Below are 18376 nucleotides of genomic sequence, written 5' to 3'. Positions count from 1 at the left end.
ACGGGACAGAAATCGTTGAAATGCTTACCGTCGTGCCCCGTCCTAAGTATTTCTTTTAAGGAGAGCTATAGGGTTACTTCATGCCTTTGTTAGACAAAACGTTCATCCCTTGACCGCGACTACGTTCGGCGACTGGTTGTCGCCTCGAGCCCGAGGTCACTATCATAAATCTCAAATAAGTACAGTCGAATCGAATGACAACAGTTTCTTAATTCGGCTATGGTGAAATCTAAATTACAATACTAGGGGTCTTCCCAAAGTTCCGAAGGGAAGGTTCCAGTATTCTTTCATCTCCGACATATAGTATTACGATATAACGTATAACGTTATATACTATTACGATATAACGTTATATAATATTACGATATAACGTTCAACGTTATGTAATATACCGTTAGAACATATAACGTTATATACTATTACGATATAACGTATAACGTTGCATAGTATTACGATATAACGTATAACGTTATATACTATTACGATATAACGTATAACGTTATGTAGTATACCGTTAGAACGTATAACGTTATATACTATTACGACATAACGTCTAACGTTATATACTATTACGATATAACGTAAAACGTTATGTAGTATTACGATATAAAGTATACCGTTATGTATTATACCGCTACAACGTATAACATTATAAAGTATTACGATATAACTTATAACGTTGTATAGTATTTCGATATAACGTATAACGTTATATACTATTACGATATAACGTTATATAATATTACGATATAACGTTTAACGTTATGTAATATACCGTTAGAACATATAACGTTATATACTATTACGATATAACGTATAACGTTGCATAGTATTACGATATAACGTATAACGTTATATACTATTACGACATAACGTATAACGTTATATACTATTACGATATAACGTATAACGTTATGTAGTATACCGTTAGAACGTATAACGTTATATACAATTACGACATAACGTCTAACGTTATATACTATTACGATATAACGTAAAACGTTATGTAGTATTACGATATAAAGTATACCGTTATGTATTATACTGCTACAACGTATAACATTATAAAGTATTACGATATAACTTATAACGTTGCATAGTATTACGACATAACGTATAACGTTGTATAGTATTATTATATGACGTATAACGTTATACAGTATTAGGATATAACGTATAACGTTATATACTATTACGACATAACGTATAACCTAATGTAGTATACCGTTACAACGTATAACGTTATATAGTATTACGACATAACGTATACCGCTATATACTACTACGATATAACGTATAACGTTATATACTATTACGATATAACGTTATATAATATTACGATATAACGTTTAACGTTATGTAGTGTACCGTTAGAACATATAACGTTATATACTATTACGATATAACGTATAACGTTGTATAGTATTACGATATAACGTATAATGTTATATACTATTATGACATAACGTATAACGTTATATAGTATTACGATACATCGTATAACGCTGTGTAGCATTACGATATGACGTATAACGTTATATACTAATACGATATAACGTATAACGTTATATACTATTACGATATAACGTATAACGTTATGTAGTATACCGTTGCAACGTATAACGTTATATAGTATTACGATATAACGTATACCGCTATATACTACTACGATATAACGTATAACGTTATATACTATTACGATATAACGTATAACGATATATAGTATTACGATATAACGTATAACGTTATATACTATTACGATATAACGTTATATAATATTACGATATAACGTTTAACGTTATGTAGTATACCGTTAGAACATATAACGTTATATACTATTACGATATAACGTATAACGTTATGTAGTATACCGTTAGAACGTATAACATTATATACTATTACGACATAACGTCTAACGTTATATACTATTACGATATAACTTAAAACGTTATGTAGTATTACGATATAAAGTATACCGTTATGTATTATACCGCTACAACGTATAACATTATAAAGTATTACGATATAACTTATAACGTTGTATAGTATTTCGATATAACGTATAACGTTATATAGTATTATGTTAAAACGTATAACGTTATACACCATTAAGATATAATGTATAACATTATATAGTATTACGATATAACTTAAAATGTTGTATAGTATTACGATATAACGTATAACGTTATATACTCTTACGATATAACGTTTAACGTTATATAGTAATACGATATAACGTATGAAGTTATATATTATTACCATATAACGTATAACGTTATGTAGAATACCGTTACAACGTATAACGTAATATAGTATTACGATATAACGTTTGACGTTGTATAGTATTTCGAAATAACGTATAACGTTATATATTACTGCGATATAACATATAACGTTATATAGTATTACGACATATCGTATAGCGTTATATACTATTACGATATAACGTATAACGCTACATTCTATTACGATATAAGGTAAAGAGTTATATAATATTATGATTTAATGTATAACGTTATATACTAATACGATATAACGTTATATAGAATTACGATATAACGAATAACGCTATATACTATCACGATATAACGTATAATGTTATATAGTATTATGTTAAAACGTATAACGTTATACACCATTAAGATATAACGTATAACATAATATAGTATTACGATATAACTTATAACGTTGTATAGTATTTCGATATAACGTATAACGTTATATACAATTACGATATAACGTATAACGTTGTATAGTATACCGTTACAACGTATAACGTTATATTGTATTACGATATAACGTTTTTTTTTTTTTTTTTTTTTTATTTATTTAAATTCACTATTTGTCCAATTTGGACATTTGGTGGAATTTTTTAGCGGTTACATTAGCATGTTGGTGGCTACCCCCAGCGGGGTACCATCCTCGTGTTTGTTAGGTTATGTCCTTTATAAGGTCTGCTGGGTGCTTCCTTTTTAGTCTTCTGTCCATGTTTGTGATTTTGTATGTTTCCGCAGCTAGCCGGTTTATGTGTGTTGCTATTCTTGATTTGTATTTCTCGGATTATCTGCTGATTTCTTCCTTGACCGTTGGCATTCCCAGGTCCCTTCGTATATCTTCGTTTCTGACGTACCAAGGTCCGTTTACTATTGTTCTGAGGATTTTAGCCTGTATTACCTCTATTTTGTTTATATGGCTCATTGCTGCCGTCCCCCATAGTGGTATTCCGTACGTCCAGATTGGTTTTATGATCGTTTTATATATTTTTACTTTATTTTCTGTGCTTAGTTTGGATTTTCGGCTTGTTAGCCAATGCATTTGTCTCCTTGTTTTCTGTATTTTTTCTACTATTGATTTGATGTGTAGTTTCCAGGTGAGTTTTTGATCTAAGTGGAGTCCTAGGTATTTGACATGCTTTGTTTGCGTTATATGCGTACCGTTCAATAGGATGTTTGGTGGTATCTTTTTCCGTAGCGTGAATGTAATATGGTTGCATTTATTGGGGTTTGCTTTTAATTGTTTTTCTTGTAGCCAATTTTCTATTTTTACGATATGTTCTTGTAGTATTTTGACTGCCGTTTCTGGGTTAGTATGCCTGACTAGTATAGCTGTGTCGTCCGCGAATGTCAATACTATGCTGTTGGTAGTTGTTGGTATGTTCGCCGTGTATAATGTGTATAGTATTGGGCCTAGGACGCTTCCTTGTGGTACCCCGGCCTTGATGTCTTTAACTTGAGAATGTGTGTCCTTGATTTTTATTACGAAGGTTCTGCTGCTTAGGTAGGATTTTATTAAGATTTTATTAAGTGTATTTGCTCCGGGAATTGTTTCCTAATTGTTTGTAGTAGACTTTCATGGTTAATTTTATCGAATGCTTTCTCTATGTCTATAAAGAGGGCTGTGCAGTATTCCTTGTTTTCTAGTGCTACTATTATTTCGTTTATAAGCCTGTGCATTTGCTCTATCGTGGAGTGTTTGTTTCTGAAACCAAATTGGTGATCCGGTATTAGTTTTTTTGTCTCTATTATTGATTTTATGCGTTCGTATATTATCTTTTCCAGTATTTTGGAAAATACTGGGAGCAGTGATATTGGTCTGTAAGATGCAGTTCGGTGCGGGTCTTTGCCTGGTTTATGTGACATTTTGATTTGTGCTAATTTCCATGGTTTGGGGAAGTATTGAATTCTTAGAATTGCATTGAATATTATTGTCATTAGTCTTATTGCTTTTGGCGGAAGGTTTTTCAAGATTTTACCATTGATTAGGTCGATTCCTGGAGCTTTGTTGTTTTTTGTTTTATCAATTATGTTTCTAATTTCTTGTGCCGATGTTTTAGGTATGGTGTATTCCTTGTCGGCTGTGGTAGTAGTGGTTTGTGGATCCTCCTCCGTATGACTTTTGAGGTTGCTGTTGTTGATAATGTGTGGTGTGAATGTGTTGCAGAGGTGGTTGGAGAATTCTTCAGCTTGTTCTTCGTTGCTTCTTGCCCATGTGTTATCTGCTTTTCTGATTGCCGGGACGGGTATTATTGGCTTCCTTATTTTTTTCGTGGCTTTCCATAGTGAATAGTTGGTGTTCTCGTGTGTGGAGAGTGTCCCTATGAACTTTGCGAATTCGTTATCGTTGTGCTCCTTTATTTTGTTTTTTATTTCCTTTGCAAGTTTGTTTAAGTGTTTTTTGTTTTCTCGGGTTCTGTATTTTTGCCATTTTGCTTTTGCTTTTCTTTTTTCTTTGATTTTGTCGAGTATTTCTTGCGGGATTGTTATTGTTTGTCTGCTGGTTGGTTCGGGAGTAGTGGTTGTCCTTGCTGCTTCCTGAATAGTTGCTGTCAATGTTGCTACTGCCTGTTCTATGTGTTCAGGAGTTTTTAACGGGATGTTGCAGTTTATTTTGCTTTCTATTATTTCTTTGAAAGTTTGCCATTTGGTGGTTTTGTTGCATAATGTTTCTGGTTTGCTATAGTGAATTGGTTTGTTTCTGTATTCAATTATTATGGGTGTATGATCGGAGCTGAGCTCGAGGTTGGGTGTTATTTTTAGTTTATTTGTGTTTAGTCTCCTTGTAACTACAAAGTCCAGAAGATCTGGTTTTTTGTTTAGGTCAGTCGGCCAATGTGTCGGTGTTCCTGTGGATAATATATTGAGGTTATTATTTCTAATGTGTTTTTCCAGTGTTCTACCTCGAGGTGTAATGTTTCTTGACCCCCAAAGCGTGTGCTTTGAGTTGTAGTCTCCCGCTGCGATGTACTTGTCCCCTAGGTCCTGGAAGTATTCTTCCCACATTTGTGTTGTTATTTTGTGTCGCGGAGGCACATATACTGCTGACAACTGGAAATAGTTGCTGCTAGTTTGAACTGTAACAGTGGTTGCTTGTAAATATTCTTTGTTAACTTGGCTGTGTAGATAATGTTTGATATCGTTTCTGACTATCACTGCTGTCCCTCCGTGAGCTTTTCCTGAGGGGTGTTTGATATCATATATGGTGTAGTATGGTATTTTCAAGTAGCTTTTTGTAGTGAAGTGTGTTTCTGAGACAAGTAGTATGTCTATATTGTTATTGTATATGAATGTTTTAATTTCGAGGGCCCGTTGTTGCAGGCCATTTGAGTTCCAGGCTGCTATTTTTAGAGTGTCCGTTTTTATTTTTTGCTTAGCACGTTTGTAATTAGTTGTAGCATGACTGTGATTTGTTGAGTTTGCTGTTTTAGTACTGCGTTTTGTTCGCTTATCATTCTGGTTAGCATTTCGGTGTTCTTTATGGATTGTTTGAGTAGTTCTTTGATTTCTGCAGTGTCATTGTTACTATTGCTGTGGTATTGGTTGTGTGTATGTGTTGATTGGCTGGTTATTTGAGCATAGCTTAGACCACCAATGGTGTTGGTGCTGATAGGTTTGGTGTTTGTTGCTTGCTCTGTACTTGGAATTATTTCAGGATTTGTGCTGTCCTGTTGGGCTTGTGTGTTAGTGATTGTTCTGCTTCGTAGGGGCGGGAACAGTTTACGTTGTAATTGTTTTCTTACTTCACATCCTTTATAGCTGGCTGGGTGGTTTCCGTTACAGTTGTAGCATTTAACCTCCTCAATTTTTCCCGTGGATGGGCAGTGTGTCGTGAGATGATTTTTTGCGCATTTAACGCATGCCGGGGTTCTATTACAATAGTTTTTGGTGTGTCCGTATTGTTGGCATCTTATGCATTGTGGGATTTCTTTTTTATGTCTGGGTGGCTCCACTTTTACTATTGTGTTTAGTAATTTTTCTATATCGTATATTTCCTTATTGTTGTTTTTAGGTTCTAGTTCAACTAGGAATAGCGGTAGTGGTTGTTTGGTATCGTATTTGTTTATGTTATTTATTGACCTTACCTGGTGTCCGATTTTTGCCAGTTCTTCACTTATTTTTCCAGTATTTGTTTTTGGGTGTAGTCCCCTAATTACTGCTTTGTAGCTTTTGTCTGTTTTGAGCTGAAAAGTGTGATATGCTGCATTTTTTTCCTTTAATGATCTTGTAATTTTTCTGAATGTTTCTGGGGTGTTGGTTTGCACTTTAACCTGGTTTATTTTTATCTGTTTGATGATATAGTTGTCTTTCCCTGCGATGTTGTTTAGTAGTTCGATGAGGGGGTCAATTATTTTTGCGTCTACGTATATCGGTGGTGGTTTGGGTGTACGGTTTGTCGGACTTTCCGTTGGGTCCGTTGCTGCCTCTTCTGGCAGTGCGCTGAATGGATTGTGCAGTTTGATATCTTGTAGCCATTGTTTTTTTTCATATGTATCAATTTTCCTCGCGCTTGCGAGCGTGGTTACCTTCCGTTTTTTGGTGGAGGTTGCCACCGTCCAGCTTTCTTCCTGGTGTATTGGTATGTTTTGCTCCCCGTCGGATTGTGTTGTTTCCATAATATCATCATTTTTCTCTACATATGTAGAGTCTGTAGCTTTATTTATGAAAATTGTTTCACCGGAGTTAATTATTTTTATTGGTGGAATCTGCATGATTCCACGTTTTGTCTATTTTTGGCGTTAACTTTGTCCCTTTCTCTTCTCTCTTACCGCACTTTCACTGGAGCACTGTTTCGCACGTCCGTTTAGGTCGCCTGCCCAGGCGGAACTCGTATACCGTTATGTAGTATACCGTTGCAACGTATAACATTATATAGTATTACGATATAACTTATAACGTTGTATAGTATTTCGATATAACGTATAACGTTATATAGTATTATGTTAAAACGTATAACGTTATACACCATTAAGATATAACGTATAATATTATATAGTATTACGATATAATTTAAAAAGTTGTATAGTATTACGATATAACGTATAACGTTATATACTCTTAAGATATAACGTTTAACGTTATATAGTATTACGATATAACGTATGAAGTTATATACTATTACCATATAACGTATAACGTTATGTAGTATACCGTTACAACGTATAACGCTATATAGTATTACGATATAACGTTTGACGTTGTATAGTATTACGAAATAACATATAACGTTATATATTACTGCGATATAACATATAACGTTATATAGTATTACGACATATCGTATAACGTTATATACTATTACGATATAACGTATAACGCTACATTCTATGACGATATAACGTTAAGAGTTATGTAATATTATGATATAACGTATAACGTTATATACTAATACGATATAACGTTATATAGTATTAAGATATAACGGATAAAGCTATATACTATCACGATATAACGTATAAGGTTATATAGCATTATGTTAAAACGTATAACGTTATACACCATTAAGATATAATGTATAACATTATACAGTATTACGATATAACTTATGACGTTGTATAGAATTTCGATATAACGTATAACGTTATGTAGTATACCGTTACAACGTATAACGTTATATACTATTACGATATAACGTATAACGTTATATACTATTACGATACAACGTAGAAAGTTGTATAGTATTACGATATAACGTATAACTTTATATACTATTACGATATAAAGTATAACGTTATATACTATTACGGTATAGCGTATAACCCTATATACTATTACGATGTAACGTATAACGATATATACTATGATGATATAACGTAAAACGTTATATACTATTACGATATAACGTTATATAATATTACGATATAACGTATAACGTTATGTAGTATACCGTTATAACGTATAACGTTATATACTGCTACGATATAACGTATAACGTTATATAGTATTACGACATAACGTATAACTATATATATTACTGCGATATAACGTATAACGTTATATACTATTACGACATATCGTATAACGTTATATACTATTACGATATAACGTATAACGCTACATTCTATTACGATATAACGTAAACCGTTATATAATATAATGATATAACGTATAACGTTATATAATAATACGATATAACGTTATATAGTATTACGATATAACGAATAACGCTATATATTATCACGATATAACGTATAACGTTATATAGTATTATGTTACAACGTATAACGTTATACACCATTAAGATATAACGTATAACATTATACAGTATTACGATATAACTTATGACGTTGTATAGTATTACGATATAACGTATAATGTTATATAGTATTACGATATAACGTATGAAGTTATGTAGTATTACGATATAACGTATAACGTTATATACTATTACGATATAACGTATAAGGCTATATAGTATTACGATATAAGATATAACGTTATATAGCATTATGTTATAACGTATAGCGTTACATACTATTACGACACAACGTATAACGCTGTACTATTACGATATAACGTATAACGTTGTAAAGTATTACGATATAGCGTAAAACGTAATATACTCTCACGACGAAACGTATAACGTTATATACTATTACGATATAACGCATACCGTTATATAGTATTACGACATATCGTATAACGTTATATACTATTACGATATAACGTATAACGCTGCATTCTATTACGATATAACGTAAACCGTTATATAATATTATGATATAACGTATAACGTTATATACTAATACGATATAACGTTATATAGTATTACGATATAACGAATAACGCTATATATTATCACGATATAACGTATAACGTTATATAGTATTATGTTACAACGTATAATGTTATACACCATTAAGATATAACGTATAACATTATACAGTATTACGATATAACTTATGACGTTGTATAGTATTACGATATAACGTATAACGTTATATACTGTTACGATACAACGTTATTATAATATTACGTTATAACGTTATGTAATAGTACTATATAACGAATAACGTTTTGTAGTATACCGTTACGACGTATAACGTTATATAGTATCACGACATAACGTTAAGCGCTATACTATTACGATATAACGTATAATGTTATATAGTATTACGATATAACGTATGACGTTATGTAGTATTACGATATAACGTATAACGTTATATACTATTACGATATAACGTATAACGCTATATAGTATCACGATATAAGATATAACGGTATATAGCATTATGTTATAACGTATAACGTTATATTATATTACGATATAACGTATAACGTTACATTCTATTACGATATAACGTTTAACGTTATATACTATCACGATGTAACGTATAATAGTTATATACTATTACGATATAACGCATAACGTTATATAGTATTACGACATAACGTATATCGTTATATATTGCAGCAATATAACATATAACGTTATATAGTATTACGACATAACGTATGACGATATACTATTACGGTATACCGTATAACGCTATATAGTATTACGATATAAGAAATAACGTTATATAGCATAATGTTATAACGTATAACGTTATATTATATTACGATATAACGTATAACGTTCTATAGTATTACGATATAACGTATAACGTTGTATAGTATTAGGATATAACGTATAACGTTGTATAGTATTAGGATACAACGTATAACGTTGTATACTATTGGGATATAATTTATAACGTTATACACTATTAAGATATAACGTATAACGTTATATATTATTACGATATAACGTATAACGCTGTATCGCATTACGAAATAACGTATAACGTTATATACTATTACAATATAACGTTTTTATAATATTACGTTATAACGTTATGTAATATTACTATATAACGAATAACGTTATGTAGTATACCGTTACAACGTATAACGTTATATAGTATCACCACATATCGTATAACGCTATACTATTACGATATAACGTATAATGTTATATACTATTACGATATAACGTTATATAATATTACGATATAACGTATAACGTTATGTAGTATACCGTTAGAACGTATAACGTTATATACTGTTACGATATAACGTATAACGGTGTAAAGTGTACGATATGACGTATAACGTTATATACTATTACGACATAACGTATAACCTAATGTAGTATACCGTTACAACGTATAACGTTATATAGTATTACGACATAACGTATACCGCTATATACTACTACGATATAACGTATAACGTTATATACTATTACGATATAACGTTATATAATATTACGATATAACGTTTAACGTTATGTAGTGTACCGTTAGAACATATAACGTTATATACTATTACGATATAACGTATAACGTTGTATAGTATTACGATATAACGTATAATGTTATATACTATTATGACATAACGTATAACGTTATATAGTATTACGATACATCGTATAACGCTGTATAGCATTACGATAAGACGTATAACGTTATATACTAATACGATATAACGTATAACGTTATATACTATTACGATATAACGTATAACGTTATGTAGTATACCGTTGCAACGTATAACGTTATATAGTATTACGATATAACGTATAACGTTATATACTATTACGATATAACGTTATATAATATTACGATATAACGTTCAACGTTATGTAATATACCGTTAGAACATATAACGTTATATACTATTACGATATAACGTATAACGTTGCATAGTATTACGATATAACGTATAACGTTATATACTATTACGATATAACGTATAACGTTATGTAGTATACCGTTAGAACGTATAACGTTATATACTATTACGACATAACGTCTAACGTTATATACTATTACGATATAACGTAAAACGTTATGTAGTATTACGATATAAAGTATACCGTTATGTATTATACCGCTACAACGTATAACATTATAAAGTATTACGATATAACTTATAACGTTGCATAGTATTACGACATAACGTATAACGTTGTATAGTATTATTACATGACGTATAACGTTATACAGTATTAGGATATAACGTATAACGTTATATACTATTACGACATAACGTATAACCTAATGCAGTATACCGTTACAACGTATAACGTTATATAGTATTACGACATAACGTATACCGCTATATACTACTACGATATAACGTATAACGTTATATACTATTACGATATAACGTTATATAATATTACGATATAACGTTTAACGTTATGTAGTGTACCGTTAGAACATATAACGTTATATACTATTACGATGTAACGTATTACGTTGTATAGTATTACGATATAACGTATAATGTTATATACTATTATGACATAACGTATAACGTTATATAGTATTACGATACATCGTATAACGCTGTATAGCATTACGATATGACGTATAACGTTATATACTAATACGATATAACGTATAACGTTATATACTATTACGATATAACGTATAACGTTATGTAGTATACCGTTGCAACGTATAACGTTATATAGTATTACGATATAACGTATAACGTTATATACTATTACGATATAACGTTATATAATATTACGATATAACGTTCAACGTTATGTAATATACCGTTAGAACATATAACGTTATATACTATTACGATATAACGTATAACGTTGCATAGTATTACGATATAACGTATAACGTTATATACTATTACGATATAACGTATAACGTTATGTAGTATACCGTTTGAACGTATAACGTTATATACTATTACGACATAACGTCTAACGTTATATACTATTACGATATAACGTAAAACGTTATGTAGTATTACGATATAAAGTATACCGTTATGTATTATACCGCTACAACGTATAACATTATAAAGTATTACGATATATCTTATAACGTTGCATAGTATTACGACATAACGTATAACGTTGTATAGTATTATTATATGACGTATAACGTTATACAGTATTAGGATATAACGTATAACGTTATATACTATTACGACATAACGTATAACCTAATGTAGTATACCGTTACAACGTATAACGTTATATAGTATTACGACATAACGTATACCGCTATATACTACTACGATATAACGTATAACGTTATATACCATTACGATATAACGTTATATAATATTACGATATAACGTTTAACGTTATGTAGTATACCGTTAGAACATATAACGTTATATACTATTACGATATAACGTATAACGTTGTATAGTATTACGATATAACGTATAACGTTATATACTATTACGACATAACGTATAACGTTATATACTATTACGATATAACGTATAACGTTATGTAGTATACCGTTAGAACGTATAACGTTATATACTATTACGACATAACGTCTAACGTTATATACTATTACGATATAACTTAAAACGTTATGTAGTATTACGATATAAAGTATACCGTTATGTATTATACCGCTACAACGTATAACATTATAAAGTATTACGATATAACTTATAACGTTGTATAGTATTTCGATATAACGTATAACGTTATATAGTATTATGTTAAAACGTATAACGTTATACACCATTAAGATATAATGTATAACATTATATAGTATTACGATATAACTTAAAATGTTGTATAGTATTACGATATAACGTATAACGTTATATACTCTTACGATATAACGTTTAACGTTATATAGTAATACGATATAACGTATGAAGTTATATATTATTACCATATAACGTATAACGTTATGTAGAATACCGTTACAACGTATAACGTAATATAGTATTACGATATAACGTTTGACGTTGTATAGTATTTCGAAATAACGTATAACGTTATATATTACTGCGATATAACATATAACGTTGTATAGTATTACGACATATCGTATAACGTTATATACTATTACGATATAACGTATAACGCTACATTCTATTACGATATAACGTAAACCGTTACATAATATTATGATATAACGTATAACGTTATATACTAATACGATATAACGTTATATAATATTACGATATAACGTATAACGTTATACAATATTACGATATAACGTATAACGTTATATACTATTACGATTTAACGTATAACGTTATATAGTATTATGATAAAACGTAAAACGCTATATAGTATTACGATATATCATATAACGTTATATAGCATTATGTTATAACGTATAACGTTATAATCTATCACGACATAACGTATAACGCTATACTATTACGATATAACGTATAATGTTAAATAGCATTACGATATAACGTATAACGTTATGTAGTATACCGCTAGAACGTATAACGTTATATACTGTTACGATATAAAGTATAACGTTATATAGTATTACGATATAACGTATGCAGTTATATACTATTACCATTTAACGTATCACGTTATGTAGTATACCGTTAGAACGTATAACCTTAAAAAAGTATTACGATATAACGTACAACGTTATATACTATTACGATATAACGCATAACGTTATAAAGTATTATGTTAAAACGTATAACGTTATACACCACTAAGATATAACGTATAACGTTATATACTCTTACGATATAAAGTTTAACGTTATATAGTATTACGATATAACGTATGCAGTTATATACTATTACCATTTAACGTATCACGTTATGTAGTATACCGTTAGAACGTATAACGTTATATAGTATTACGATATAACGTTTAGCGTTATATAGTATTACGATATAACTTATGACGTTGTATAGTATTAGGATATAACGTATAACGTTGTATAGTATTAGGATATAACGTATAACGTTGTATAGTATTACGATATAAAGTATAACGATATGTATGTCGTTAAAACCGTTAGTATATCGTTACAACGTATAACGTTACATAGTATTACGATATAACGTATGACGTTATATAACAATATGATATAACGTATAACGTTATGTAGTATACCGTTACAACGCATAAAGTTATATAGTATTACGATATAACGTTTAACGTTCTATAGTATTACGATATAACGTATAACGTTATGTAGTATATCGCTACAACGTATAACGTTATATAGTATTACGACGTAACGTATAACGTTATGTAGTATACCGCTACAACGTATAATGTTATATAGTAATACGATATAACGTATGACGTTATATAACAATACGATATAACGTATAACGTTATGTAGTATACCGTTGCAACGTATAACGTTATATAGTATTACGATATAACGTTTAGCGTTATATAGTATTACGATATAACGTATAACGTTATATACTATTACGACATAACGTATAACGTTGTATAGTATTACGATATAAAGTATAACGTTATGTAGTATACCGTTACAACGTATAACGTTACATATCTATTACGATGTATCGTATAACGTTATATAGTATTACGATACAACGTATAACGCTGTATAGCATTACGATATAACGTATAACGTTATATACCATTACGATATAACGTTATTATAATATTACGATATAACGTTATATAATATTACTATATAACGTATAACGTTATGTAGTATACCGTTACAACGCATAACGTTATATATTATTACGACATAACGTATAACCCTATACTATTACGATATAACGTATAATGTTATATAGTATTACGATATATCGTATAACGTTATATACTGTTACGACATATCGTATAACGTTGTGTTGCCACGATAGATAAATACATAGTCATCGTCATCGTAACTTCTTCTTCCTTATACATATTTCGATCAAAATTCAAATAAATATTAATGTGTATAACTTGTTATAACATATTGAAGCAACTATACTCACTCAAATATAGTTATCAAAACAGGTTTAATAAGTTCGGCACCTTGCCGAGGTGAAGCACATAAACATATTTCAAACACTGTCATTATCATTACAACTCCTTCCGTGTTCAAATCTCCTAAAAGTGACCTAAGTGTTTCGATTATAATCGCTCCTCTTTGACTTAAAAATTTTTGGGGACTTAATATTACATATGCTTGAACTATATACAAACATAATTTTAAATGTTCAAATGATTTTTCTGAAAAATATAAAGATTATCAAGTTTTCTGCATGTTTATAAGAATCATAGTCAAATAGAATTATTTACTAACCTAATACAGCAGGCAAATTTTTAGCCAGTTCCATTATAGCCAATGTTGGCGCAGCTGCATTTTGCAGTAAAGCTAACCATAATCGCAAGCCATCTTCTAACAAATAAACGTGACAATTTTGATTGACGTCACAACTTAATGCAATAACACCTACTACTAGTGGTTCTATAAGGACGCTTTCAGAACCTAAAGCCTAAAAAATAATTCAAATATTATCTATTATTTAAAATTTTCAATAAAATCATTGAATTATATATTTGATTTATCAATATCAAAATTAATAATTTGATTTATATTAATATAGTTTAATTCATTAAACAATATAAAAAAGATGTACCTTTTCCAGATGTACTAGTGTTGAAATTATAGCACATCTTAGCATATTATGTTCTTCACATTCTTGCCAAAGTGCTGGCAAATATGAACTGAGGGCTCCAACAAGTGGGTTTATTTCACTACCAGCACGTTCAATCATAAATGATAACACGTATAACACATACATCTGAAAATTATTTAAAATATGTTTTTGCGAACTACAACAATATTTTAAAAGTAACATATAACAGTATATACATACATACCTTGGTATCACATTCTTTTACTTCTTTTAGGAGCGAAAATAATAAAGAGAATGCTGGTTCTAAATATGGCGAGAATTCTTCCGGATTAAATTGAAAATCATCTATCGCAAGTTTTAAAGCATCGCTTGCTGCTAAGCGAACACCCAGATCTTCTTCAGGACTCAAAACTTCAACCATAAGTTTGTATAATTCTGGTCTTAACTCTGTACTTAACTTAACAGCTGCAATTTTATTACAATACAAGATTATTACATAATAAATCCTACTTGTTTAAAAAGCTGCACTTTACTTACTTGTCCAGCGCCCAATAAGCCAACATACTCGTCTTCTAATAATCCTATAATTGTTACTTCGAATTTTCAACTCTTCTTTTAAGGTAGTTGAAAACCATTGATCAAAATTTACCTAGTAAATAGAAGCGTGATAAACTGGATGACTGACTATTTACACTGATTTTTTTGTGATATTTTGTTCTTACCTTATCGTATAAATCAAATGCAGCCAAACCAACTGCATTATATACTGCATCTTTTACTAGAATAGCATGCAAATTATTCGGGTCAACTGGTTGATGATGTCTTTGCATTAATTCAACTAAAACTGGTACAAGAACTTCTCCAAAATGATGGAAAATTACTACAAACAGACACTCCGTACAAGGCTAAAGAAAATAAAATATTAATTATAAAGTAAATAAAAATGTATAATTTTACAATTATAATTCATTTATAAATATTTGTAAATAGTTGGCTATAAAATATTTACCCTTAAGCTATATTTCCATGATTCACCGCCATCATCGACAACTGAAAACAGTATAAATAAAAAATATAAAACATTGTACATACATATATATATATATATATATATATATGTACGTATAATGTTTATATATATATATACAAATATTTACCAAAACTTTCTGGATCTGTATCCCATAATTCCAATTCAGCAGGTGTTAAAAGAAAATAATGTGTTACCAGCCTTGAACAAATTTCTGCTAATGTTTCAAGTGTAAAAAATTCTTGTCTCAATTGATTTGCTCTCAACGTTAAAGGATTTTTCGTATCTGTATTAACAAATTTTCAAGCTTAATAAATCACACCCATAAATTTACAAAATACCATTATCCATCATATATACCTTTGAGAACTTTAGCTGGTTTATAGTATGTAGATAATAAAATGCCTTTCATTAAATTTAAACACTGTATAACAAATCTTTCAAAAGCTATGGCTTGACCAGCTTCAGTGAAACAATAAAAAACAGAAAATTCTAATGATGTTGGTATTAGTTCTACATAGCAAAATGGATGCATTTCTAATACTCCTATTAATACTTTAGTTAAATGAATTATAAATTTATCGCATACTTCCATCTGTATACCTCTTCAAATTAATGTCTTTCCTAGAATTATATAAAAATCATTATTAAGAGAGACAAATATATAACTGATATTATGGGTAGTATCAGAGGAGAAATATACTAACGACATTCAAGACAAGTTCTTGCACGTTCAAAGACAATTTCTAAGAATGACATAGCATCATGGGATTCTGAAGGCTTATTAAACCCATTTACAATAAGTGTTCTAAGAATTCTCAATAGAAGTAACGCTTTTTCCAAAGCTTCCTGTATCTGATTTGTGTCTGCTCCATTTGATGCCATTATAAGAAAAGATTCTGTGTAAGTATTCCACACATTCAGAATAAAACTGAACACACTACTGGTTAATTCTTGGAAGAGTCGTCTGTCAGGAACTAAACGTTTAGAGGCTAAACACTTAACAACATGATGTAATATTAACAGTGCCCGATGCTGGGCCAAAGGATTTTGTCCTCTTATAACATCCAATAAGGTTGGAATTAATGAGCGCCATTCTCTAGGCCAATCATATCTGCACAACATTATTTCGTTTAACTTATTTTATGAATCAGAGAGAAAAATAAACACAAATTATTTAATCAATATCAATTACCTTGCAATTTTAGCAATGAGAGCTGCCAATTGGATAGCTAACTGATTTACAGGTTCTTCAAAGTTTACTATTAAACGTTGTCTAAGAAATTCCTTTTCGTCATCTGCAATTCCACTGTAGTAATAATGCATGTTATTTAATTATTAATTTACATTAAGATGTTAATACTATTAGCCAAATTTGATTGCGTTAAAGAATACTTACTTTGGAGCATTCTTTCTCCAATATTTATCAACACCATTTTTGAAACATAAAATAGCCATCCATCTAATATTGATACTCAAGGAATGATTAGAAAACACATTCTGAAATAATTATTAATATTTTACTCTCAATATAATAATTAGACTTTCGTTAGTAATGAAAATAAATAACCTAAAATAATCTTACATACATAAGCAAATAGTATATGCTTATATATGCTAGTTAAAATAAAAATGATCAGGAATAAATTTTTGCCTCCTTACAATCTAATCAAATTTATTTTACATTTATTCATGCAACTTA

General features: G+C 29.9%; 1 protein-coding gene and 1 pseudogene across 2 annotated transcripts in view; one reads left to right on the top strand and one right to left on the bottom strand.

The window, feature by feature from the left end:
* LOC126917975 (uncharacterized) overlaps positions 1–18376 on the bottom strand; it is an 88790-nt pseudogene that overhangs the window by 28881 nt on the left and 41533 nt on the right.
* The window catches only part of LOC126917971 (furin-like protease 2), a 66504-nt gene that overhangs the window by 16636 nt on the left and 31492 nt on the right, over positions 1–18376 (top strand). The window lies entirely within an intron of this gene.

This window comes from Bombus affinis, chromosome 6 (assembly GCF_024516045.1).
Source record: "Bombus affinis isolate iyBomAffi1 chromosome 6, iyBomAffi1.2, whole genome shotgun sequence".
NCBI lineage: Eukaryota > Metazoa > Arthropoda > Insecta > Hymenoptera > Apidae > Bombus > Bombus affinis.
Note: the sequence above shows the minus strand (reverse complement) of the source record. Positions and strands in the feature narration are given on the sequence as shown.